The 26,693-nt window shown below is 46.4% G+C and overlaps 1 pseudogene; it reads left to right on the forward strand.

The window, feature by feature from the left end:
* LOC135559545 (vesicular glutamate transporter 1-like) overlaps positions 1-26,693 on the forward strand; it is an 88,751-nt pseudogene that overhangs the window by 34,022 nt on the left and 28,036 nt on the right.

Here is a 26,693-nt window from a genome sequence, read left to right on the forward strand (position 1 = left end):
AAGAGCAGCAATAAAATAACAGTAACGAGGCTATATACAGGGGGTACCAGTACAGAGTCAATGTGGAGGCTATATACAGGGGGTACCAGTACAGAGTCAATGTGGAGGCTATATACAGGGGGTACCAGTACAGAGTCAATGTGGAGGCTATATACAGGGGGTACCAGTACAGAGTCAATGTGGAGGCTATATACAGGGGGTACCAGTACAGAGTCAATGTGGAGGCTATATACAGGGGGTACCAGTACAGAGTCAATGTGGAGGCTATATACAGGGGTACCAGTACAGAGTCAATGTGGAGGCTATATACAGGGGGTACCAGTACAGAGTCAATGTGGAGGCTATATACAGGGGGTACCAGTACAGAGTCAATGTGGAGGCTATATACAGGGGGTACCAGTACAGAGTCAATGTGGAGGCTATATACAGGGGTACCAGTACAGAGTCAATGTGGAGGCTATATACAGGGGGTACCAGTACAGAGTCAATGTGGAGGCTATATACAGGGGTACCAGTACAGAGTCAATGTGGAGGTTATATACAGGGGGTACCAGTACAGAGTCAATGTGGAGGCTATATACAGGGGGTACCAGTACAGAGTCAATGTGGAGGCTATTATACAGGGGGTACCAGTACAGAGTCAATGTGGAGGCTATATACAGGGGGTACCAGTACAGAGTCAATGTGGGGTACCAGTACAAGGCTATATACAGGGGTACCAGTACAGAGTCAATGTGGAGGCTTTATACAGGGGTACCAGTACAGAGTCAATGTGGAGGCTATATACAGGGGGTACCAGTACAGAGTCAATGTGGAGGCTATATACAGGGGGTACCAGTACAGAGTCAATGTGGAGGCTATATACAGGGGGTACCAGTACAGAGTCAATGTGGAGGCTATATACAGGGGGTACCAGTACAGAGTCAATGTGGAGGCTATATACAGGGGTACCAGTACAGAGTCAATGTGGAGGCTATATACAGGGGGTACCAGTACAGAGTCAATGTGGAGGCTATATACAGGGGGTACCAGTACAGAGTCAATGTGGAGGCTATATACAGGGGTACCAGTACAGAGTCAATGTGGAGGCTATATACAGGGGGTACCAGTACAGAGTCAATGTGGAGGCTATATACAGGGGGTACCAGTACAGAGTCAATGTGGAGGCTATATACAGGGGGTACCAGTACAGAGTCAATGTGGAGGCTATATACAGGGGATACCAGTACAGAGTCAATGTGGAGGCTATATACAGGGGTACCAGTACAGAGTCAATGTGGGGGCCATATACAGGGGGTACCAGTACAGAGTCAATGTGGAGGCTTTATACAGGGGTACCAGTACAGAGTCAATGTGGAGGCTATATACAGGGGGTACCAGTACAGAGTCAATGTGGAGGCTATATACAGGGGGTACCAGTACAGAGTCAATGTGGAGGCTATATACAGGGGGTACCAGTACAGAGTCAATGTGGGGGCTATATACAGGGGGTACCAGTACAGAGTCAATGTGGAGGTTATATACAGGGGGTACCAGTACAGAGTCAATGTAGAGGCTATATACAGGGGGTACCAGTACAGAGTCAATGTGGAGGCTTTATACAGGGGGTACCAGTACAGAGTCAATGTGGAGGCTATATACAGGGGGGTACCAGTACAGAGTCAATGTGGAGGCTATATACAGGGGGTACCAGTACAGAGTCAATGTGGAGGCTTTATACAGGGGTACCAGTACAGAGTCAATGTGGAGGCTATATACAGGGGGTACCAGTACAGAGTCAATGTGGAGGCTATATACAGGGGTACCAGTACAGAGTCAATGTGGAGGCTATATACAGGGGTACCAGTACAGAGTCAATGTGGAGGCTATATACAGGGGGTACCAGTACAGAGTCAATGTAGAGGCTATATACAGGGGTACCAGTACAGAGTCAATGTGGAGGCTATATACAGGGGGTACCAGTACAGAGTCAATGTGGAGGCTATATACAGGGGTACCAGTACAGAGTCAATGTGGAGGCTATATACAGGGGGTACCAGTACAGAGTCAATGTGGAGGCTATATACAGGGGGTACCAGTACAGAGTCAATGTGGAGGCTTATACAGGGGGTACCAGTACAGAGTCAATGTGGAGGCTATATACAGGGGGTACCAGTACAGAGTCAATGTGGAGGCTTTATACAGGGGTACCAGTACAGAGTCAATGTGGAGGCTATATACAGGGGGTACCAGTACAGAGTCAATGTGGAGGCTATATACAGGGGGTACCAGTACAGAGTCAATGTGGAGGCTATATACAGGGGGTACCAGTACAGAGTCAATGTGGAGGCTATATACAGGGGGTACCAGTACAGAGTCAATGTGGAGGCTATATACAGGGGGTACCAGTACAGAGTCAATGTGGAGGCTATATACAGGGGGTACCAGTACAGAGTCAATGTGGAGGCTATATACAGGGGGTACCAGTACAGAGTCAATGTGGAGGCTATATACAGGGGGTACCAGTACAGAGTCAATGTGGAGGCTATATACAGGGGGTACCAGTACAGAGTCAATGTGGAGGCTATATACAGGGGGTACCAGTACAGAGTCAATGTGTGGGGGCTATATACAGGGGGTACCAGTACAGAGTCAATGTGGAGGCTATATACAGGGGGTACCAGTACAGAGTCAATGTGGAGGCTATATACAGGGGGTACCAGTACAGAGTCAATGTGGAGGCTATATACAGGGGGTACCAGTACAGAGTCAATGTGGAGGCTATATACAGGGGGTACCAGTACAGAGTCAATGTGGGGGGTATATACAGGGGTACCAGTACAGAGTCAATGTGGAGGCTATATACAGGGGGTACCAGTACAGAGTCAATGTGGAGGCTATATACAGGGGTACCAGTACAGAGTCAATGTGGAGGCTATATACAGGGGTACCAGTACAGAGTCAATGTGGAGGCTATATACAGGGGTACCAGTACAGAGTCAATGTGGAGGCTATATACAGGGGGTACCAGTACAGAGTCAATGTGGGGGCTATATACAGGGGGTACCAGTACAGAGTCAATGTGGAGGCTATATACAGGGGTACCAGTACAGAGTCAATGTGGAGGCTATATACAGGGGGTACCAGTACAGAGTCAATGTGGAGGCTATATACATGGGATACCAGTACAGAGTCAATGTGGAGGCTATATACAGGGGTACCAGTACAGAGTCAATGTGGGGGCTATATACAGGGGGTACCAGTACAGAGTCAATGTGGAGGCTATATACAGGGGTACCAGTACAGAGTCAATGTGGAGGCTATATACAGGGGGTACCAGTACAGAGTCAATGTGGAGGCTATATACAGGGGGTACCAGTACAGAGTCAATGTGGAGGCTATATACAGGGGGTACCAGTACAGAGTCAATGTGGGGCTATATACAGGGGGTACCAGTACAGAGTCAATGTGGAGGCTATATACAGGGGGTACCAGTACAGAGTCAATGTGTGGGGGCTATATACAGGGGGTACCAGTACAGAGTCAATGTGGAGACTATATACAGGGGGTACCAGTACAGAGTCAATGTGGAGGCTATATACAGGGGGTACCAGTACAGAGTCAATGTGGAGGCTATATACAGGGGGTACCAGTACAGAGTCAATGTGGAGGCTATATACAGGGGGTACCAGTACAGAGTCAATGTGGAGGCTATATACAGGGGGTACCAGTACAGAGTCAATGTGGAGGCTATATACAGGGGGTACCAGTACAGAGTCAATTTGGAGGCTATATACAGGGGGTACCAGTACAGAGTCAATGTGGGGGCTATATACAGGGGTACCAGTACAGAGTCAATGTGGAGGCTATATACAGGGGGTACCAGTACAGAGTCAATGTGGAGGCTATATACAGGGGTTACCAGTACAGAGTCAATGTGGAGGCTATATACAGGGGGTACCAGTACAGAGTCAATGTGGAGGCTATATACAGGGGTACCAGTACAGAGTCAATGTGGAGGCTATATACAGGGGGTACCAGTACAGAGTCAATGTGGAGGCTATATACAGGGGGTACCAGTACAGAGTCAATGTGGGGGCTATATACAGGGGTACCAGTACAGAGTCAATGTGGAGGCTATATACAGGGGATACCAGTACAGAGTCAATGTGGAGGCTATATACAGGGGTACCAGTACAGAGTCAATGTGGGGGCCATATACAGGGGTACCAGTACAGAGTCAATGTGGAGGCTATATACAGGGGGTACCAGTACAGAGTCAATGTGGAGGCTATATACAGGGGGTACCAGTACAGAGTCAATGTGGAGGCTATATACAGGGGTACCAGTACAGAGTCAATGTGGAGGCTATATACAGGGGGTACCAGTACAGAGTCAATGTGGAGGCTATATACAGGGGTACCAGTACAGAGTCAATGTGGAGGCTATATACAGGGGTACCAGTACAGAGTCAATGTGGAGGCTATATACAGGGGTACCAGTACAGAGTCAATGTGGAGGCTATATACAGGGGTACCAGTACAGAGTCAATGTGGAGGCTATATACAGGGGGTACCAGTACAGAGTCAATGTGGAGGCTATATACAGGGGGTACCAGTACAGAGTCAATGTGGAGGCTATATACAGGGGTACCAGTACAGAGTCAATGTGGGGGGGCTATATACAGGGGGTACCAGTACAGAGTCAATGTGGAGGCTATATACAGGGGGTACCAGTACAGAGTCAATGTGGAGGCTATATACAGGGGGTACCAGTACAGAGTCAATGTGGAGGCTATATACAGGGGGTACCAGTACAGAGTCAATGTGGAGGCTATATACAGGGGTACCAGTACAGAGTCAATGTGGAGGCTATATACAGGGGTACCAGTACAGAGTCAATGTGGAGGCTATATACAGGGGGTACCAGTACAGAGTCAATGTGGAGGCTATATACAGGGGTACCAGTACAGAGTCAATGTGGAGGCTATATACAGGGGGTACCAGTACAGAGTCAATGTGGAGGCTATATACAGGGGGTACCAGTACAGAGTCAATGTGGAGGCTATATACAGGGGTACCAGTACAGAGTCAATGTGGAGGCTATATACAGGGGTACCAGTACAGAGTCAATGTGGGGGCTATATACAGGGGGTACCAGTACAGAGTCAATGTGGAGGCTATATACAGGGGGTACCGGTACAGAGTCAATGTGGAGGCTATATACAGGGGTACCAGTACAGAGTCAATGTGGAGGCTATATACAGGGGTACCAGTACAGAGTCAATGTGGAGGCTATATACAGGGGTACCAGTACAGAGTCAATGTGGAGGCTATATACAGGGGTACCAGTACAGAGTCAATGTGGAGGCCATATACAGGGGTACCAGTACAGAGTCAATGTGGAGGCTATATACAGGGGGTACCAGTACAGAGTCAATGTGGAGGCTATATACAGGGGGTACCAGTACAGAGTCAATGTGGAGGCTATATACAGGGGGTACCAGTACAGAGTCAATGTGGAGGCTATATACAGGGGGTACCAGTACAGAGTCAATGTGGAGGCTATATACAGGGGGTACCAGTACAGAGTCAATGTGGAGGGCTATATACAGGGGTACCAGTACAGAGTCAATGTGGAGGCTATATACAGGGGTACCAGTACAGAGTCAATGTGTGGGGTAGGCTATATACAGGGGTACCAGTACAGAGTCAATGTGGAGGCTATATACAGGGGTACCAGTACAGAGTCAATGTGGAGGCTATATACAGGGGGTACCAGTACAGAGTCAATGTGGTAGGCTATATACAGGGGTACCAGTACAGAGTCAATGTGGAGGCTATATACAGGGGTACCAGTACAGAGTCAATGTGGGGGCCATATACAGGGGTACCAGTACAGAGTCAATGTGGAGGCTATATACAGGGGGTACCAGTACAGAGTCAATGTGGAGGCTATATACAGGGGGTACCAGTACAGTGGGTACCAGTACAGAGTCAATGTGGAGGCTATATACAGGGGGTACCAGTACAGAGTCAATGTGGAGGCTATATACAGGGGGTACCAGTACAGAGTCAATGTGGAGGCTATATACAGGGGGTACCAGTACAGAGTCAATGTGGAGGCTATATACAGGGGTACCAGTACAGAGTCAATGTGGAGGCTATATACAGGGGTACCAGTACAGAGTCAATGTGAGTCAATGGGGGCTATATACAGGGGTACCAGTACAGAGTCAATGTGGAGGCTATATACAGGGGTACCAGTACAGAGTCAATGTGGGGGCTATATACAGGGGGTACCAGTACAGAGTCAATGTGGATATATACAGGGGGTACCAGTACAGAGTCAATGTGGAGGCTATATACAGGGGGTACCAGTACAGAGTCAATGTGGAGGCTATATACAGGGGTACCAGTACAGAGTCAATGTGGAGGCTATATACAGGGGTACCACCAGTACAGAGTCAATGTGGAGGCTATATACAGGGGGTACCAGTACAGAGTCAATGTGGAGGCTATATACAGGGGGTACCAGTACAGAGTCAATGTGGAGGCTATATACAGGGGTACCAGTACAGAGTCAATGTGGAGGCTATATACAGGGGGTACCAGTACAGAGTCAATGTGGAGGCTATATACATGGGATACCAGTACAGAGTCAATGTGGAGGCTATATACAGGGGTACCAGTACAGAGTCAATGTGGAGGCTATATACAGGGGTACCAGTACAGAGTCAATGTGGAGGCTATATACAGGGGGTACCAGTACAGAGTCAATGTCAATACAGGGGTACCAGTACAGAGGTGGAGGCTATATACAGGGGTACCAGTACAGAGTCAATGTGGGGGCCATATACAGGGGTACCAGTACAGAGTCAATGTGGAGGCTATATACAGGGGGTACCAGTACAGAGTCAATGTGGAGGCTATATACAGGGGGTACCAGTGCAGAGTCAATGTGGAGGCTATATACAGGGGGTACCAGTACAGAGTCAATGTGGAGGCTATATACAGGGGTACCAGTACAGAGTCAATGTGGAGGCTATATACAGGGGTACCAGTACAGAGTCAATGTGGAGGCTATATACAGGGGTACCAGTACAGAGTCAATGTGGAGGCTATATACAGGGGTACCAGTACAGAGTCAATGTGGAGGCTATATACAGGGGGTACCAGTACAGAGTCAATGTGGAGGCTATATACAGGGGGTACCAGTACAGAGTCAATGTGGAGGCTATATACAGGGGGTACCAGTACAGAGTCAATGTGGAGGCTATATACAGGGGTACCAGTACAGAGTCAATGTGGAGGCTATATACAGGGGGTACCAGTACAGAGTCAATGTGTGGGGGCTATATACAGGGGGTACCAGTACAGAGTCAATGTGTGGGGCTATATACAGGGGGTACCAGTACAGAGTCAATGTGGAGGCTATATACAGGGGTACCAGTACAGAGTCAATGTGGAGGCTATATACAGGGGTACCAGTACAGAGTCAATGTGGAGGCTATATACAGGGGGTACCAGTACAGAGTCAATGTGGAGGCTATATACAGGGGATACCAGTACAGAGTCAATGTGTGGGGGCTATATACAGGGGGTACCAGTACAGAGTCAATGTGGAGGCTATATACAGGGGGTACCAGTACAGAGTCAATGTGGAGGCTATATACAGGGGTACCAGTACAGAGTCAATGTGGAGGCTATATACAGGGGTACCAGTACAGAGTCAATGTGGAGGCTATATACAGGGGTACCAGTACAGAGTCAATGTGGAGGCTATATACAGGGGGTACCAGTACAGAGTCAATGTGGGGGCTATATACAGGGGTACCAGTACAGAGTCAATGTGGGGGCTATATACAGGGGTACCAGTACAGAGTCAATGTGGAGGCTATATACAGGGGTACCAGTACAGAGTCAATGTGTGGGGCTATATACAGGGGTACCAGTACAGAGTCAATGTGGAGGCTATATACAGGGGGTACCAGTACAGAGTCAATGTGGAGGCTATATACAGGGGGTACCAGTACAGAGTCAATGTGGAGGCTATATACAGGGGGTACCAGTACAGAGTCAATGTGGGGGCTATATACAGGGGGTACCAGTACAGAGTCAATGTGTGGGGGCTATATACAGGGGGTACCAGTACAGAGTCAATGTGTGGGGGCTATATACAGGGGGTACCAGTACAGAGTCAATGTGGAGGCTATATACAGGGGGTACCAGTACAGAGTCAATGTGGAGGCTATATACAGGGGGTACCAGTACAGAGTCAATGTGTGGAGGCTATATACAGGGGGTACCAGTACAGAGTCAATGTGGAGGCTATATACAGGGGGTACCAGTACAGAGTCAATGTGGAGGCTATATACAGGGGTACCAGTACAGAGTCAATGTGGAGGCTATATACAGGGGTACCAGTACAGAGTCAATGTGGAGGCTATATACAGGGGGTACCAGTACAGAGTCAATGTGGAGGCTATATACAGGGGTACCAGTACAGAGTCAATGTGTGGGGCTATATACAGGGGTACCAGTACAGAGTCAATGTGGAGGCTATATACAGGGGTACCAGTACAGAGTCAATGTGGAGGCTATATACAGGGGTACCAGTACAGAGTCAATGTGGAGGCTATATACAGGGGGTACCAGTACAGAGTCAATGTGGAGGCTATATACAGGGGGTACCAGTACAGAGTCAATGTGGAGGCTATATACAGGGGTACCAGTACAGAGTCAATGTGGAGGCTATATACAGGGGGTACCAGTACAGAGTCAATGTGGAGGCTATATACAGGGGTACCAGTACAGAGTCAATGTGTGGGGGCTATATACAGGGGTACCAGTACAGAGTCAATGTGGAGGCTATATACAGGGGGTACCAGTACAGAGTCAATGTGGAGGCTATATACAGGGGGTACCAGTACAGAGTCAATGTGGAGGCTATATACAGGGGGTACCAGTACAGAGTCAATGTGTGGGGGCTATATACAGGGGGTACCAGTACAGAGTCAATGTGTGGGGGCTATATACAGGGGGTACCAGTACAGAGTCAATGTGGAGGCTATATACAGGGGGTACCAGTACAGAGTCAATGTGTGGAGGCTATATACAGGGGGTACCAGTACAGAGTCAATGTGGAGGCTATATACAGGGGGTACCAGTACAGAGTCAATGTGTGGAGGCTATATACAGGGGGTACCAGTACAGAGTCAATGTGGAGGCTATATACAGGGGGTACCAGTACAGAGTCAATGTGGGGGGCTATATACAGGGGGTACCAGTACAGAGTCAATGTGTGGGGGCTATATACAGGGGGTACCAGTACAGAGTCAATGTGGAGGCTATATACAGGGGTACCAGTACAGAGTCAATGTGGAGGCTATATACAGGGGTACCAGTACAGAGTCAATGTGGAGGCTATATACAGGGGTACCAGTACAGAGTCAATGTGTGGGGCTATATACAGGGGTACCAGTACAGAGTCAATGTGGGGCTATATACAGGGGTACCAGTACAGAGTCAATGTGGAGGCTATATACAGGGGTACCAGTACAGAGTCAATGTGGAGGCTATATACAGGGGGTACCAGTACAGAGTCAATGTGGAGGCTATATACAGGGGGTACCAGTACAGAGTCAATGTGGAGGCTATATACAGGGGTACCAGTACAGAGTCAATGTGGAGGCTATATACAGGGGTACCAGTACAGAGTCAATGTGTGGGGCTATATACAGGGGTACCAGTACAGAGTCAATGTGTGGGGCTATATACAGGGGGTACCAGTACAGAGTCAATGTGGGGGCTATATACAGGGGGTACCAGTACAGAGTCAATGTGTGGAGGCTATATACAGGGGTACCAGTACAGAGTCAATGTGTGGGGCTATATACAGGGGTACCAGTACAGAGTCAATGTGGAGGCTATATACAGGGGTACCAGTACAGAGTCAATGTGTGGGGCTATATACAGGGGGTACCAGTACAGAGTCAATGTGTGGAGGCTATATACAGGGGGTACCAGTACAGAGTCAATGTGGAGGCTATATACAGGGGGTACCAGTACAGAGTCAATGTGTGGGGCTATATACAGGGGTACCAGTACAGAGTCAATGTGGAGGCTATATACAGGGGTACCAGTACAGAGTCAATGTGTGGGGTTCTATATACAGGGGTACCAGTACAGAGTCAATGTGTGGGGGACTATATACAGGGGGTACCAGTACAGAGTCAATGTGGGGGGCTATATACAGGGGTACCAGTACAGAGTCAATGTGTGGGGGATATATACAGGGGTACCAGTACAGAGTCAATGTGTCACCAGGGGACTATATACAGGGGGATACCATAGTACAGAGTCAATGTGTGGGGGCTATATACAGGGGGTACCAGTACAGAGTCAATGTGTGGGGCTATATACAGGGGACTACCAGTACAGAGTCAATGTGGAGGCTATATACAGGGGATACCAGTACAGAGTCAATGTGGATGGCTATATACAGGGGGACCAGTACAGAGTCAATGTGGAGGCTATATACAGGGGGGCTACCAGTACAGAGTCAATGTGGAGGCTATATACAGGGGGTACCAGTACAGAGTCAATGTGGAGGCTATATACAGGGGGACTACCAGTACAGAGTCAATGTGTCACCAGAGGGACTATATACAGGGGTACCAGTACAGAGTCAATGTGTGGGGGACTAGCTATATACAGGGATATGGTACCAGTACAGAGTCAATGTGGATTCCATAGGGGGCTATATACAGGGGATTCCAGTACAGAGTCAATGTGATATGGATTCTATATCACAGAGGGGCTACCAGTACAGATGGATTCAATGTGTCACCAGAGGGACTGCACTGGATATGGATTCCATAGTGTAGATTGAGGTGTACATGAGGGACTGGTATAATGATTATTCCATGACGAGGGACTATTCTCATGTATAATTCCATTTCACCAGCTGCTTACTGCATACATTGTTACTAAATAGTATGTTCTAAATATCATATAGTAAGATGAGGACACAGTGTGTAGTTTTATTAAGTAGTGGTCAAGACAGATTTCAGACACGGACAATATTTAACAGTATCCTACTGTTTCTAACTGTAGAACAGTCCTCTGTGACAGTACTTCACCGTAAATCAGAGTCTATATCCAGTCATTAGAACCTTTAGAGGTTCCTCTCAGTATGGAACCCTGTTTATTGTTAGAAAGATGATAACGCCTCGTCATTACTAACATTATCACAGAGTGCCATGGATTCCATAGTGTCACCAGAGGGACTGGCTGTACATGTAGATATGGATTCCATAGTGTCACCAGAGGGACTAGCTGGGACTGACTGTACATGTAGATATGGATTCCATAGTGTCACCAGAGGGACTGGCTGTACATGTAGATATGGATTCCATAGTGTCACCAGAGGGACTGGCTGTACATGTAGATATGGATTCCATAGTGTCACCAGAGGGACTGGCTGTACATGTAGATATGGATTCCATAGTGCCACCAGAGGGATTCCATGGTCTGTACATGTAGATATGGATTCCATAGTGTCACCAGAGGGACTGGCTGTACATGTAGATATGGATTCCATAGTGTCACCAGAGGGACTGGCTGTACATGATAGATATGGATTCTGGCTGTATAGTGTCACCAGAGGGACTGGCTGTACATGTAGATATGGATTCCATAGTGTCATCAGAGGGACTGGCTGGGACTGGCTGTACATGTAGATATGGATTCCATAGTGTCATCAGAGTGACTAGCTGGGACTGGCTGTACATGTAGATATGGATTCCATAGTGTCACCAGAGGGACTAGCTGGGACTGGCTGTACATGTAGATATGGATTCCATAGTGTCACCAGAGGGACTAGCTGGGACTGGATTCTGTGTCACCAGAGGGACTGTAGATATGGATTCCATAGTGTCACCAGAGGGACTAGCTGGGACTGACTGTACATGTAGATATGGATTCCATAGTGTCACCAGAGGGACTGGCTGTACATGTAGATATGGATTCCATAGTGTCACCAGAGGGACTAGCTGGGACTGACTGTACATGTAGATATGGATTCCATAGTGTCACCAGAGGGACTAGCTGGGACTGACTGTACATGTAGATATGGATTCCATAGTGTCACCAGAGGGACTAGCTGGGACTGACTGTACATGTAGATATGGATTCCATAGTGTCACCAGAGGGACTAGCTGTACATGTAGATATGGATTCCATAGTGTCACCAGAGGGACTGGCTGTACATGTAGATATGGATTCCATAGTGCCACCAGAGGGACTGGCTGTACATGTAGATATGGATTCCATAGTGTCACCAGAGGGACAGCTGGGACTGGCTGTACATGTAGATATGGATTCCATAGTGTCACCAGAGGGACTGCTGGGACTGACTGTACATGGGACTGGATTCTGTGTCACTAGCTGGGACTGACTGTAGATATGGATTCCATAGTGTCACCAGAGGGACTAGCTGGGACTGGCTGTACATGTAGATATGGATTCCATAGTGTCACCAGAGGGACTAGCTGTACATGGATATGGATTCCATAGTGTCACTGTACATGTAGATATGGATTCCATAGTGTCACCAGAGGGACTAGCTGGGACTGGCTGTACATGTAGATATGGATTCCATAGTGTCACCAGAGGGACTAGCTGTACATGTAGATATGGATTCCATAGTGTCACCAGAGGGACTGACTGTACATGGAGATATGGATTCCATAGTGTCACCAGAGGGACTGCCTGTACATGTAGATATGGATTCCATAGTGTCACCAGAGGGACTGGCTGTACATGTAGATATGGATTCCATAGTGTCACCAGAGGGACTAGCTGGGACTGGCTGTACATGTAGATATGGATTCCATAGTGTCACCAGAGGGACTGGCTGTACATGTAGATATGGATTCCATAGTGTCACCAGAGGGACTGGCTGTACATGTAGATATGGATTCCATAGTGTCACCAGAGGGACTCACCAGAGTAGATATGGATTCCATAGTGTCAGAGTGACTGGGGACTGGCTGTACATGTAGATATGGATTCCATAGTGTCACCAGAGGGACTAGCTGGGACTGGCTGTACATGTAGATATGGATTCCATAGTGTCACCAGAGGGACTAGCTGGGACTGGCTGTACATGTAGATATGGATTCCATAGTGTCACCAGAGGACTAGCTGGGACTGGCTGTACATGTAGATATGGATTCCATAGTGTCACCAGAGGGACTAGGGGACTAGCTGTACATGTAGATATGGATTCCATAGTGTGGCTGTACATGTAGATATGGATTCAGAGGGGACTGACATGTAGATATGGATTCCATAGTGACCAGATGGCTGTACATGGATTCCATAGTGTCACCAGAGGGACTGGCTGTACATGTAGATATGGATTCCATAGTGTCACCAGAGGGACTGGCTGTACATGTAGATATCGATTCCATAGTGTCATCAGAGGGACTGGCTGGGACTGGCTGGGACTGGCTGTACATGTAGATATGGATTCCATAGTGTCATCAGAGGGACTAGCTGGGACTGACTGTACTGTACCATGTAGATATGGGATTCCATAGTGTCACCAGAGGGACTGGCTGTACATGTAGATATGGATTCCATAGTGTCACCAGAGGGACTAGCTGGGACTGGCTGTACATGTAGATATGGATTCCATAGTGTCACCAGAGGGACTAGCTGGGACTGGCTGTACATGTAGATATGGATTCCATAGTGTCACCAGAGGGACTAGCTGGGACTGGCTGTACATGTAGATATGGATTCCATAGTGTCACTGGCTGGGACTGGCTGGGACAGAGATATGGACTGGAGGACTAGCTGACTGTGTACATGTAGATATGGATTCCATAGTGTCACCAGAGGGACTGGCTGTACATGTAGATATGGATTCCATAGTGCCACCAGAGGGACTGGCTGGATATGGATTCCATAGTGCTGAGGACTGGCTGTACATGTAGATATGGATTCCATAGTGTCACCAGAGGGACTGACTAGCTGGGACTGTGTCTGTACATGTAGATATGGATTCCATAGTGTCACCAGAGGGACTAGATTCCATAGTGCCACCAGAGGACTAGCTGTAGCTGGGACTGGCTGTACATGTAGATATGGATTCCATAGTGTCACCAGAGGGACTAGCTGGGACTGTGTACATGTAGATATGGATTCCATAGTGTCACCAGAGGGACTAGCTGGGACTGACTGTACATGTAGATATGGATTCCATAGTGTCACCAGAGGGACTAGCTGTACATGTAGATATGGATTCCATAGTGTCACCAGAGGGACTGCTGGGACTGACTGTATTCCATGTGTCAGAGGGACTATGGATTCCATAGTGCCACCAGAGGGACTGCCTGTACATGTAGATATGGATTCCATAGTGTCACCAGAGGGACTGGCTGTACATGTAGATATGGATTCCATAGTGTCACCAGAGGGACTGGCTGTACATGTAGATATGGATTCCATAGTGTCACCAGAGGGACTGGCTGTACATGTAGATATGGATTCCATAGTGCCACCAGAGGGACTAGCTGGGACTGGCTGTACATGTAGATATGGATTCCATAGTGCCACTGGCTGTAGAGGGATTCCATAGACTGGCTGTACATGTAGAGCATGGGGATTCCATAGTGCCACCAGAGGGACTGTACATGTAGATATGGATTCCATAGTGTCACCAGAGGGATTCCATAGTGCCACCAGAGGGACTGGCTGTACATGTAGATATGGATTCCATAGTGCCACCAGAGGGACTGGCTGTACATGTAGATATGGATTCCATAGTGTCACCAGAGGGACTGGCTGGGACTGACTGTACATGTAGATATGGATTCCATAGTGTCACCAGAGGGACTGGCTGTACATGTAGATATGGATTCCATAGTGCCACCAGAGGGACTGGCTGTACATGTAGATATGGATTCCATAGTGTGGCTGTACATGTAGATATGGATTCCAGAGAGGACTGACTGTACATGTAGATATGGATTCCATAGTGCCACCAGAGGGACTGGCTGTACATGTAGATATGGATTCCATAGTGCCACCAGAGGGACTGGCTGTACATGTAGATATGGATTCCATAGTGTCACCAGAGGGACTGGCTGTACATGTAGATATGGATTCCATAGTGCCACCAGAGGGACTGGCTGTACATGTAGATATGGATTCCATAGTGTCACCAGAGGGACTGGCTGTACATGTAGATATGGATTCCATAGTGCCACCAGAGGGACTGGCTGTACAGGAGATATGTGCATGTGTTATCTTATCTGCAAGTCAACAGCAGATACTGTCAGCTTAAGGCCACACCTGATTCACTTTAGCCTTCTGTTGATAAATGTGAAACGTATTACCATGCTACGCTCTCATTGCATTATGGGTAGTGCAGTGCTTCACGCCGCACACACAGTCAAGGCTGAAACGTACCCGTTGAATAAACCAAGGTTGCTCTTTGACATTTGACTGGAACAGCAATGGAAAGAGGACCTGAGTTATCGGTTGTCCCCTCAATGTAATGATAATGGTATTCCTCGACTGTCAACGTATTGTATTGGGTTTATAAAAGGGCACCGTTGAAAAGAACGGACAGAAGAAAACAAAGATCCTATCAGGCACAATGGAACGATGGAGCCAATGGAACTGTTCCTAAAGCACCAACGTTGCAGGCCAGGATCGCTAAATCAACCACAAGTTCTCCCAACATTCAGAGTACAGTATTTCTACCTGGTTTGCTCCAGGCTGTCGGCATAGTACTGTCTGACCTGTCTCTGAATGGCCCAGGAACCTCTTCTCAGCAAACAGCGAACATTAGGTCACTTTCCAATGGAGTCCCAATTTGGTGTACAACTAACGTTGGCATGACCGCATCTCATTTCTGTTTGTTTTTGACATTTCTAGAATGTTTTTTTTGTCCAGTTAAATGAATGTTCATAGAGAAAACATCTTATTGGGGAGCATCCCTGGGAACCCCAGTTAATAATTCAGAGAACTTTTAGAGAAGTTGACATTTTAAACCTTCTCAGAATGTCCCTACTAACATTTTGGGAATGCAGAGGTATCGGTAAACATCAATTGTTTTCTAGTGTAACAGACATCACTCTGTTTGCTTAGTACCGCTTCCTCCTGATTTGGCTCATACCACGGCTCTAACCCAGAATCTCTGCCTCGTAAACACACCTGACCGCCCTCCTGATTTGGCTCATACCACGGCTCTAACCCAGAATCTCTGCCACGCAAACACACCTGACCGCCCTCCTGATTTGGCTCATACCACGGCTCTAACCCAGAATCTCTGCCTCGTAAACACACCTGACCGCCCTCCTGATTTGGCTCATACCACGGCTCTAACCCAGAATCTCTGCCTCGTAAACACACCTGACCGCCCTCCTGATTTGGCTCATACCACGGCTCTAACCCAGAATCTCTGCCACGCAAACACACCTGACCGCCCTCCTGATTTGGCTCATACCACGGCTCTAACCCAGAATCTCTGCCTCGTAAACACACCTGACCGCCCTCCTGATTTGGCTCATACCACGGCTCTAACCCAGAATCTCTGCCTCGTAAACACACCTGACCGCCCTCCTGATTTGGCTCATACCACGGCTCTAACCCAGAATCTCTGCCTCGCAAACACACCTGACCGCCCTCCTGATTTGGCTCATACCACGGCTCTAACCCAGAATCTCTGCCTCGCAAACACACCTGACCGCCCTCCTGATTTGGCTCATACCACGGCTCTAACCCAGAATCTCTGCCTCGCAAACACACCTGACCGCCCTCCTGATTTGGCTCATACCACGGCTCTAACCCAGAATCTCTGCCTCGTAAACACACCTGACCGCCCTCCTGATTTGGCTCATAACACGGCTCTAACCCAGAATCTCTGCCTCGCAAACACACCTGACCGCCCTCCTGATTTGGCTCATACCAAGGCTCTGACCCAGAATCTCTGCCTCGTAAACACACCTGACCACCCTCCTGATTTGGCTCATACCACGGCTCTAACCCAGAATCTCTTCCTCGCAAACACACCTGACCGCCCTCCTGATTTGGCTCATACCACGGCTCTAACCCAGAATCTCTGCCTCGCAAACACACCTGACCGCCCTCCTGATTTGGCTCATACCACGGCTCTAACCCAGAATCTCTGCCTCGCAAACACACCTGACCGCCCTCCTGATTTGGCTCATACCACGGCTCTAACCCAGAATCTCTGCCTCGTAAACACACCTGACCGCCCCCCTGAAGTGTCTTATCCAGCTATTCGGTAGCAGGTGGGGATCTTTCAGGCTAAGGAGTGAATTTCACACATCCCCATGTGTTACACTGGATTCCTTCTTCCTGACATCATTAATACAGTGCCTAGGGTCACCTGACTCATGCCTCATGTCTCGTTTCCTACCTCTTCATTATGTGTGTGTGTGTTTCCTACCTCTTAACTGCTGCCAGCTGAGACCAATCAGAACACATTATATGAACTGTATCAGCTGACCGGGAAATTAAGTGGTTGAGCTTCAAATGAGGACACAGAAAGATGATGATGGTAATGATGATGGTGGGGATGATGATGATGCTGATGATGGTGGTAGTGATGATGGTGGTGGTGATGATGATGGTGGTGATGATGATGATGATGATGATGATGGTGGTGGTGATGATGGTGATGATTATGATGGTGGTGGTGATGATGATGATGATGGTGGTGGTGGTGGTGAATATGATGATTGTGATGATGATGTTGGTGACATACGTTTTAAATGTAATAAATTGAAAAGTTAATTTCCAGAATATATTAAATGAACATTTCCAGTGAATTTAGCCACCTTGATAGTGCTCTTAGGTTAAAGAGACTGCACAATACTGTAGAGGACGTCCCACTAGAGTACTGCCGAAGCCCCGGACCAGAGACCACACACCGTGGGGGAAAGAGCAGCCCTTTGAGTGAATAGAAGTGTAATTAACGTTAATTAACCCCGTGGGCTAGTCTCGTTAGCAGGTAGCATATGTGCTGGTGCCGGGCTGCAATCTGTCTCGTTGGGTCTCAATACAAAGGCTGATGGTTAATGAAGGCCCTCCTGCAACATCCACACCACTCAGCTCTGCTGTGATGGGGCTGGTAGCACTCTGGTGGTTAGTCACCATCTCATCTCCTCCATTTGTATTGGGTGGATGGATACCATGGATACCATTATTCAGCAGATTGGTAGAGGTGCTAAAATCCCAAATGTGCAAAGGGAAATCCAAAGGGACTTAATATTATAAATAAACAACATATTATGGGCTGGCCACCACATCCAAATTGCTTACTTTAGACAAAGAAACAAATCAAATCTGCATATTGTGAAGGAAAGAAGTCTGACTAGTTTATGCTATTTTGATATTTGAAATACTGTGTAGTGCACATAAGTAGGTAAGTATGCTTAACAATCCTAGCATACATCAGTGCTTAGTGTACCAGTCCTCTGTCACGGCTGGCTGAAGGACTGGACCAAGGTGCAGCAAGGTGAGCGCACATTTTCTTTTTATTAAAAATGACGCCGACAAAACAAAGAACAAAAACCAAACCGTGAAGCTTTGGGCTATGTGCCCTGAACAATGTCAAAGTTAACTTCCCACAAAACAGGTGGGGGAAAAGGATACCTAAGTATGGTTCTCAATCAGAGACAACGATAGACAGCTGCCTCTGATTGAGAACCACACCTGGCCAAACACATAGAAATAGAAAAAAGAACATAGAATGCCCACCCTAGTCACACCTTGGCCTAACCAAAATAGAGAATAAAACACCTCTCTATGGCCAGGGCGTGACATCATCCTTCTCATGAACTCAATTTAATAATCAGTGCAATTCCCCAAGTGTGACTTGTTGCTAAAATCAAGAGATGGGTAGTAAAGAATACTGTATGTCCATCCAAAAAACAACGATATAAAAGATAGGGTGGAGTTAGAGAAAGACATGGTGGAGCAGATGGGTTGAGTGTGTTCGAGTTAGAGGGAGAGAGTGGAAGAGAGAGTGAGAGAGAGACAGAGAGTTAGAGAGAGAGAGTGAGAGAGAGACAGAGAGTTAGAGAGGGGGAGAGAGAATGAGGACTAGAGGATGGAGAGGTAGAATGAGGACTAGAGGATGGAGAGATAGAATGAGGACTAAAGGATGGAGAGGTAGAATGAGGACTAAAGGATGGAGAGGTAGAATGAGGACTAGAGGATGGAGAGGTAGAATGAGGACTAGAGGATGGAGAGGTAGAATGAGGACTAAAGGATGGAGAGGTAGAATGAGGACTAAAGGATGGAGAGGTAGAATGAGGACTAGAGGATGGAGAGGTAGAATGAGGACTAGAGGATGGAGAGGTAGAATGAGGACTAGAGGATGGAGAGGTAGAATGAGGACTAGAGGATGGAGAGGTAGAATGAGAATGAGGACTAGAGAGGACTAAAGGATGGAGAGGTAGAATGAGGACTAGAGGATGGAGAGGTAGAATGAGGACTAGAGGATGGAGAGGTAGAATGAGGACTAGAGGATGGATGGAGGACTAAGGATGGATGAATGAGGATAGAGGATGGAGAGAGATAGAATGAGGACTAAAGGATGGAGAGAGATAGAATGAGGACTAGAAGGATGGAGAGGTAGAATGAGGACTAGAGGATGGAGAGGTAGAATGAGGATGGAGAGGTAGAATGAGGACTAGAGGATGGAGAGGTAGAATGAGGACTAGAGGATGGAGAGGTAGAATGAGGACTAGAGGATGGAGAGGTAGAATGAGGACTAGAGGATGGAGAGGTAGAATGAGGACTAGAGGATGGAGAGGTAGAATGAGGACTAGAGGATGGAGAGGTAGAGGTATGAGGACTAGAGGGTGGAGAGGTAGAATGAGGACTAGAGGATGGAGAGGTAGAATGAGGACTAGAGGAGGATGGAGAGGTAGAGGATGGAGAGGTAGAATGAGGACTAGAGGGTGGAGAGGTAGAATGAGGACTAGAGGATGGAGAGGTAGAATGAGGACTAGAGGAGGGAGAGGTAGAATGAGGACTAGAGGATGGAGAGGTAGAATGAGGACTAGAGGATGGAGAGGTAGAATGAGGACTAGAGGATGGAGAGGTAGAATGAGGACTAGAGGATGGAGAGGTAGAATGAGGACTAGAGGATGGAGAGGTAGAATGAGGACGAGAGGATGGAGAGATAGAATGAGGACTAGAGGATGGAGAGGTAGAATGAGGACTAGAGGATGGAGAGGTAGAATGAGGACTAGAGGATGGAGAGGTAGAATGAGGACTAGAGGATGGAGAGGTAGAATGAGGACTAGAGGATGGAGAGGTAGAATGAGGACTAGAGGATGGAGAGAGGAATGGAGGATGGAGAGGTAGAATGAGGACTAGAGGATGGAGAGGTAGAATGAGGACTAAGAGGATGGAGGACTAGAGGATGGAGAGGACAAGAGGATGGAGAACTAGAGGATGGAGAGGTAGAATGACTAGAGGATGGAGAGGTAGAATGAGGACTAGAGGATGGAGAGGTAGAATGAGGACTAGAGGATGGAGAGGTAGAATGAGGACTAGAGGATGACCTACTAGAGTAGTATGTGTTGCGCTTGATGCCATCATTTATTCCTCCATATTCATTTCCGGAAGTAAATATTTTTGGGTAATCCTAATCTGAATGTTGTGACAGATTAAGAGGGAGTGGGAGGAGAGATTGGGATCACTTGAACAGCGCATGAGAGATGGAAAAAGGGAGAGAGCGTGTGAGGAGGGAGGGAGAATACACCGGAAGAGGTACAGTAGCAGGGGATAGGATAGAGGGAGGGAGGGAGGGCATAACATTTAATCCCATTTACATCCAAATAAACTGTTTTTTATCCCTCTATCTATATATTGTATTAGTCAATATAACAATACACTGTATACTACTTTGCGAAATAAATATTATGTACATTTCAATGTAGAACCAAGTTTTCTCTCTATCTTCTATGCTGTTCTTGGTTTGCGTTTTACTGATTGCGTGTTTTCAGCGTTTGAAGGGATTACAACAAATCTGCTTTGTTGAAAGGGGGAGGTACAAGCTGCAGCATAAGAGCATTGACCAACATACATATAGAGAGATATACTGAACAAAAATATACACGCAACATGCATCAATTTCAACCATTTTATTGAGTTAGAGTTCATATAAGGAAATCAGTCAATTGAAATAAATGCATATACATGTACTGCCAATTTCTCTAAAACTACATTGGAGGTTTCTTATGGTGGAGTAATGAATATTAAATTCTCTGGCAACAGCTCTGGTGGACATTCATGCAATCAGCATGCACCTGTGTAATGATAATGCTGTTTAATTAGCTTCTTGATATGCCACACCTGTCAGGTGGATGGATTATCTTGGCAAAGGGAGAAACGCTCACAAACAGGGATTTAAACAAATTTGTGCACAAAATTTGAAAGAAATAAGCTGTTTGTGCATCTGGAAAATATTTCTGGGATCTTTTATTTCAGCTCATGAAACATGGGGACCAACACTTTACATGTTGCGTTTATATATTTTTGTTCAGTGCAGAAAGACAGACAGACAGACAGACAGACAGACTGACTGACAGACTGACTGACTGACTGACTGACTGACTGACAGACTGACTGACTGACTGACTGACTGACTGACTGACTGACTGACTGACTGACTGACTGACTGACTGACTGACTGACTGACTGACTGACTGACTGACAGACTGACTGACAACGAGAGAGAGAGAGAGAGAGAGAGAGAGAGAGGGAGGGAGGGAGAGAGATGAGGGAAAGAGAGAATATTAGAAGGGGGATAACTCAATAATTCATCTCCCCAAAAAATCTATTAATATTTAATCAAGCTAAGAGTTGGACTTGCTTGTGTTTATTGTGTATTTGTGTTCAATCAAATCAAATTGTATTTGTAACATGTTGGTGGCCGAATACAACAGGTCTACCTTACAGTGAAATGCTTATTGTGTGTCTGTGTGTGTGTTCAGTGTGTGTCTGTGTGTTTGTCCAGTGTGTGTTCAGTGTGTGTGTGTTCATACTTAAAATAATGGAAGAGGAGAATAGAGTGAGGCAAGAATCATCTCCAGGAATCTCTAAATCACTTGATTTGAATAAAGGATGAGTCTTTCTATTTAGACATTCTATTTGATTTAGTCCGGACTGATTCACAATTAATCAACTCTTTGGAACACAATGACTCCTAGCATTGATTCCTGCTGCTTTTGTCGACCTCACTGAGTAACTGGATCCTCCATGGAAACCAGACAACCTGTGAGCTCCTGTGTGACCCTGTACAAACACACACACACATGCACATGCAGGCACACACTAAAACACACAACCACACTGATACACACACACCTATATATATATACACACACACGCACACAAACACACCTATACACACATCTATATACACACACACACCTATACACACACACCTACAGTATATATACACACACACACACCCACACACACACAAACACACACCTATATACACACACACGCACACAAACACACACACAAAACATCTCTAATTTTGTCTCTGTCTCTCTCTCTACCCCTCTCTCATTCTGTATCTCTCTACCCCTTTCTCATTCTGTATCTCTCTACCCATCTGTCATTCTCTCTCTCTAATTCTGTTTCTGTCCCTCTGTCTCACTCTCTAATTCTGTCTCTGCCCCTCTCTGTCTTTCACTCTACCCCTCTCGGTCTCTCTCTCTACCCCTCTCTCATTCTCTCTCTCTAATTATGTCTCTGTCCCTCTCTGTCTTTCTCTATACCCCTCTCTCATTCTCTCTCTCTACCCCTCTCTCATTCTCTCTCTCTAATTCTGTCTCTGTCCCTCTCGGTCTCTCTCTCTACCCCTCTCTCATTCTCTATCTCTAATTATGTCTCTGTCCCTTTCTCTCTCTCTTTCTTTGCTATAGGTGAAATTAGCCCTTGCATATATACTGTGATAGTGTGTGTGTGTGTGTGTGTGTGTGTGTGTGTGTGTGTGTGTGTGTGTGTGTGTGTGTGTGTGTGTGTGTGTGTGTGTGTGTGTGTGTGTGTGTGTGTGTGTGTGTGTGTGTGTGTGCATCCGCGCGCGTTCAAGCTCCAATAATAATGATCATGGTGGTTTTGTTATCGAGGTCCAAGGTTCTGTATGGCTACGTCTTTACCGTGGATACACGGCTCCACATTTGATTAGATACCACAGCTCTGTGTGGGTGGGTGCTGGTGCCAGTGTGTGTATGACAGAGTGGACAGTGTCAGAAGGGCTAAGAGCTTATCAGTGATGGTCCGCACAGCAGAGTTCTAGAATACTAGACCGTTGGCTTTCATACTTTATGAATTCTCAGTGTGGCTGAAGACATTTCTGCAGCCGTCACCACAATGAAATGTGTAGGAGCTTTGTACACGGAGATGCTTTGGTTGAGAATTTGTGGGAGGTTCATGTTCGGGCTGTGTGTTCCTTGCAGATGGTTATCGCAGAGCAAGATCCAAAATTCTGCATTGTTGGTTAAGTAAGCATTTCACTGCGCATGTGACAAATAAAATGTGATTTGATTTGATGTCACTATGGGACTCCGGACTATTACGACTCAGCTGCTTTGGACTCTGAACTGAACTGTGCTTTAGTGTATAAAGTGTGTGTGTGTGTGTGTGTGTGTGTGTGACAGAGTGGTCAGTGCCAGAGCAGCAGCAGGTATAGGCTACTGTGAAGGACTAAACACTGGGGGAATGTGCCATAGCTGGTACCCACCCACCTAGGGACCAGGCAAACAACAGATGCTCCTACACAGGGGGAGTTGCTGATTCAGAGATGACCTTAACATATGCGTGTGTGTGTGTGTGTGTGTGTGTGTGTGTGTGTGTGTGTGTAAGCTTGGGAGAGACAGGCTTTTGATCATGAAACCCCCCTATAAAAATGTGGAAAGACAATCTATGTGAAATGTTTGCTTGATCTCTTAACCATGTGTACACATGGCTAGGGTCATGTTAACGCAGTCTGTATGGATTGCCAATACACAGTACTGAATTCAGGGGGGTTGCCCAACCGGGACTCGGACCTACAACCTTCTGGCTGTGAGGCAGTCATGCTATCCACAGTATCAGTGATGTTTATGTTATACCACGGCTGGGGGGGGTGGGGCTTACGACCTCCCAGGCCCTTCAAAAAATGGTTGTGTTGTCATCTCTAGCTTCAAACTGAAATTCATGATATGACTGAACTGAAAAGGGAATTGAGCCCAACCCTGGTAAACATGTAGATGACCTTGACCTTGTCGACATTACAAACACGTTGGTTTACAAAAAGATGTCCTTTCGACACATCAATGGACATTTGACTTGGCTGTTGCATCGGTTAGGTCCACATTCTCCCTGCTTACTGACACTACATGACACTAACAGACGCCTTCACCCAAGGAGACTTACAGTACAGCGAGTGCATACATTTGAAGTATACTATGTGATTCAGGGCGGCAGGTGGTTTTACCTCTAGTGGTTAGAGCGTTGGGCCAGTAACCGTAAGGTTGCTAGATCGAATCCCTGAGCCGATGAGGTAAAAATCCGTCTTTCTGCCCCTGAACAGGCAGTTAACCCACTGTTCCTAGTCCGTCCTTGTAAATAAGAATTTGTTCTTAACTGACTTGCCTAGTTAATTAAAGTTAAATAAGAAATAATAATAATAAATGATTTGGGAATTGAACCCTTACCGTTGTTAACACAATGCTCCTTCTTCCAACTGAGCACCACAGGGTTCAATGCTCCTTCTTCCAACTGAGCACCACAGGGTTCAATGCTCCTTCTTCCAACTGAGCACCACAGGGTTCAATGCTCCTTCTTCCAACTGAGCACCACAGGGTTCAATGCTCCTTCTTCCAACTGAGCACCACAGGGTTCAATGCTCCTTCTTCCAACTGAGCACCACAGGGTTCAATGCTCCTTCTTCCAACTAAGCACCACAGGGTTCAATTCTCACTAATTTCAGTTTCTTATTTTTCTTTTATAGAATTGTAAAGCCACTTTGGGTCCTTGAAGAGCGCTACATACCATGTGTAATTATTACTATTGCTACTAACTTTGTCCCTCTCTCTCCCTCTGCTCTTCACCAGAATCCTAGAAAAGCGTCAGCCCAATGGGGAGACCATCGAGCTTTCGGCCGAGGGCCGCCCAGAGCTTGTGGAGGAGAAGGAGATGCCAGTGGTGGACTGCACCTGCTTTGGCCTTCCCCGTCGCTACATCATCGCCATCCTCTCAGGCCTGGGCTTCTGCATCTCCTTCGGCATCCGCTGCAACCTGGGCGTGGCCATCGTCAGCATGGTCAACGACCACACCGTCTGGAAGGGTAACAAGGAGGTCCTGGTGGTGAGGCACACTGTTCTGGCACTTACACTCACACTTCTATTTTCTTCCTGCACTCTTAGAGAACAAAGGTGCTATCTAGAACCTAAAAAGGTTCTTCGGCTGTCCCCATAGGAGAACCCTTTAAAGAATCGTTTTCGGTTCCAGGTAGAACACTTTTGGTTCCCGGTAAAAACCCATTTGGAAAATGATTATTTTTGGTTCCAGGTAGACCTCTTTTGGAAAAAGGTTCTACCTGGAACCGAAACAGTCTTACATGGAACCAAAAAGGGCTTTCCCTTATAGGACAGCCGAAGAACCCTTGTGGAACCTTTTTGTCTAAGACTGTAGTTCTGACTTTGCTGGTGGCTGCTTTAATGAGGAAAACATTTACTTACTATGACTGTCTGCTTTAATGAGGAAAACATTTACTTACTATGACTGTCTGCTTCTTTAATGAGGAAAACATTTACTGACTATGACTGTCTGCTTCTTTAATGAGGAAAACATTTACTTACTATAAGTGTCTGCTTTAATGAGGAAAACATTTACTTACTATAAGTGTCTGCTTTAATGAGGAAAACATTTACTTACTATAAGTGTCTGCTTTAATGAGGAAAACATTTACTTACTATGAGTGTCTGCTTCAATGAGGAAAACATTTACTTACTATGAGTGTCTGCTTTAATGAGGAAAACATTTACTTACTATGAGTGTCTGCTTTAATGAGGAAAACATTTACTTACTATGAGTGTCTGCTTCAATGAGGAAAACATTTACTTACTATGAGTGTCTGCTTTAATGAGGAAAACATTTACTTACTATGAGTGTCTGCTTTAATGAGGAAAACATTTACTTACTATGACTGTCTGCTTTAATGAGGAAAACATTTACTTACCTTGACTGTCTGCTTTAATGAGGAAAACATTTACTTACTATGAGTGTCTGCTTTAATGAGGAAAACATTTACTTACTATGAGTGTCTGCTTTAATGAGGAAAACATTTACTTACTATGAGTGTCTGCTTCAATGAGGAAAACATTTACTTACTATGAGTGTCTGCTTTAATGAGGAAAACATTTACTTACTATGAGTGTCTGCTTTAATGAGGAAAACATTTACTTACTATGAGTGTCTGCTTTAATGAAAAACATTTAAATGTCTATGAGTGTCTGCTTTAATGAAATGTCTGAAAAGGAGGCTCTTTGAAGTGACCGTGGTTCTATGAGGAACACTTTCTTCTCAAAGAACCATTTTCTTGAAGAGGAAAACCTTTTTCTTCACTGTCTGAATGGTAGCAAATAACTTGCTAGCTAA

The sequence above is a fragment of the Oncorhynchus nerka genome, linkage group LG26 (genome assembly GCF_034236695.1).
Source record: "Oncorhynchus nerka isolate Pitt River linkage group LG26, Oner_Uvic_2.0, whole genome shotgun sequence".
In the NCBI taxonomy this organism is placed as follows: domain Eukaryota; kingdom Metazoa; phylum Chordata; class Actinopteri; order Salmoniformes; family Salmonidae; genus Oncorhynchus; species Oncorhynchus nerka.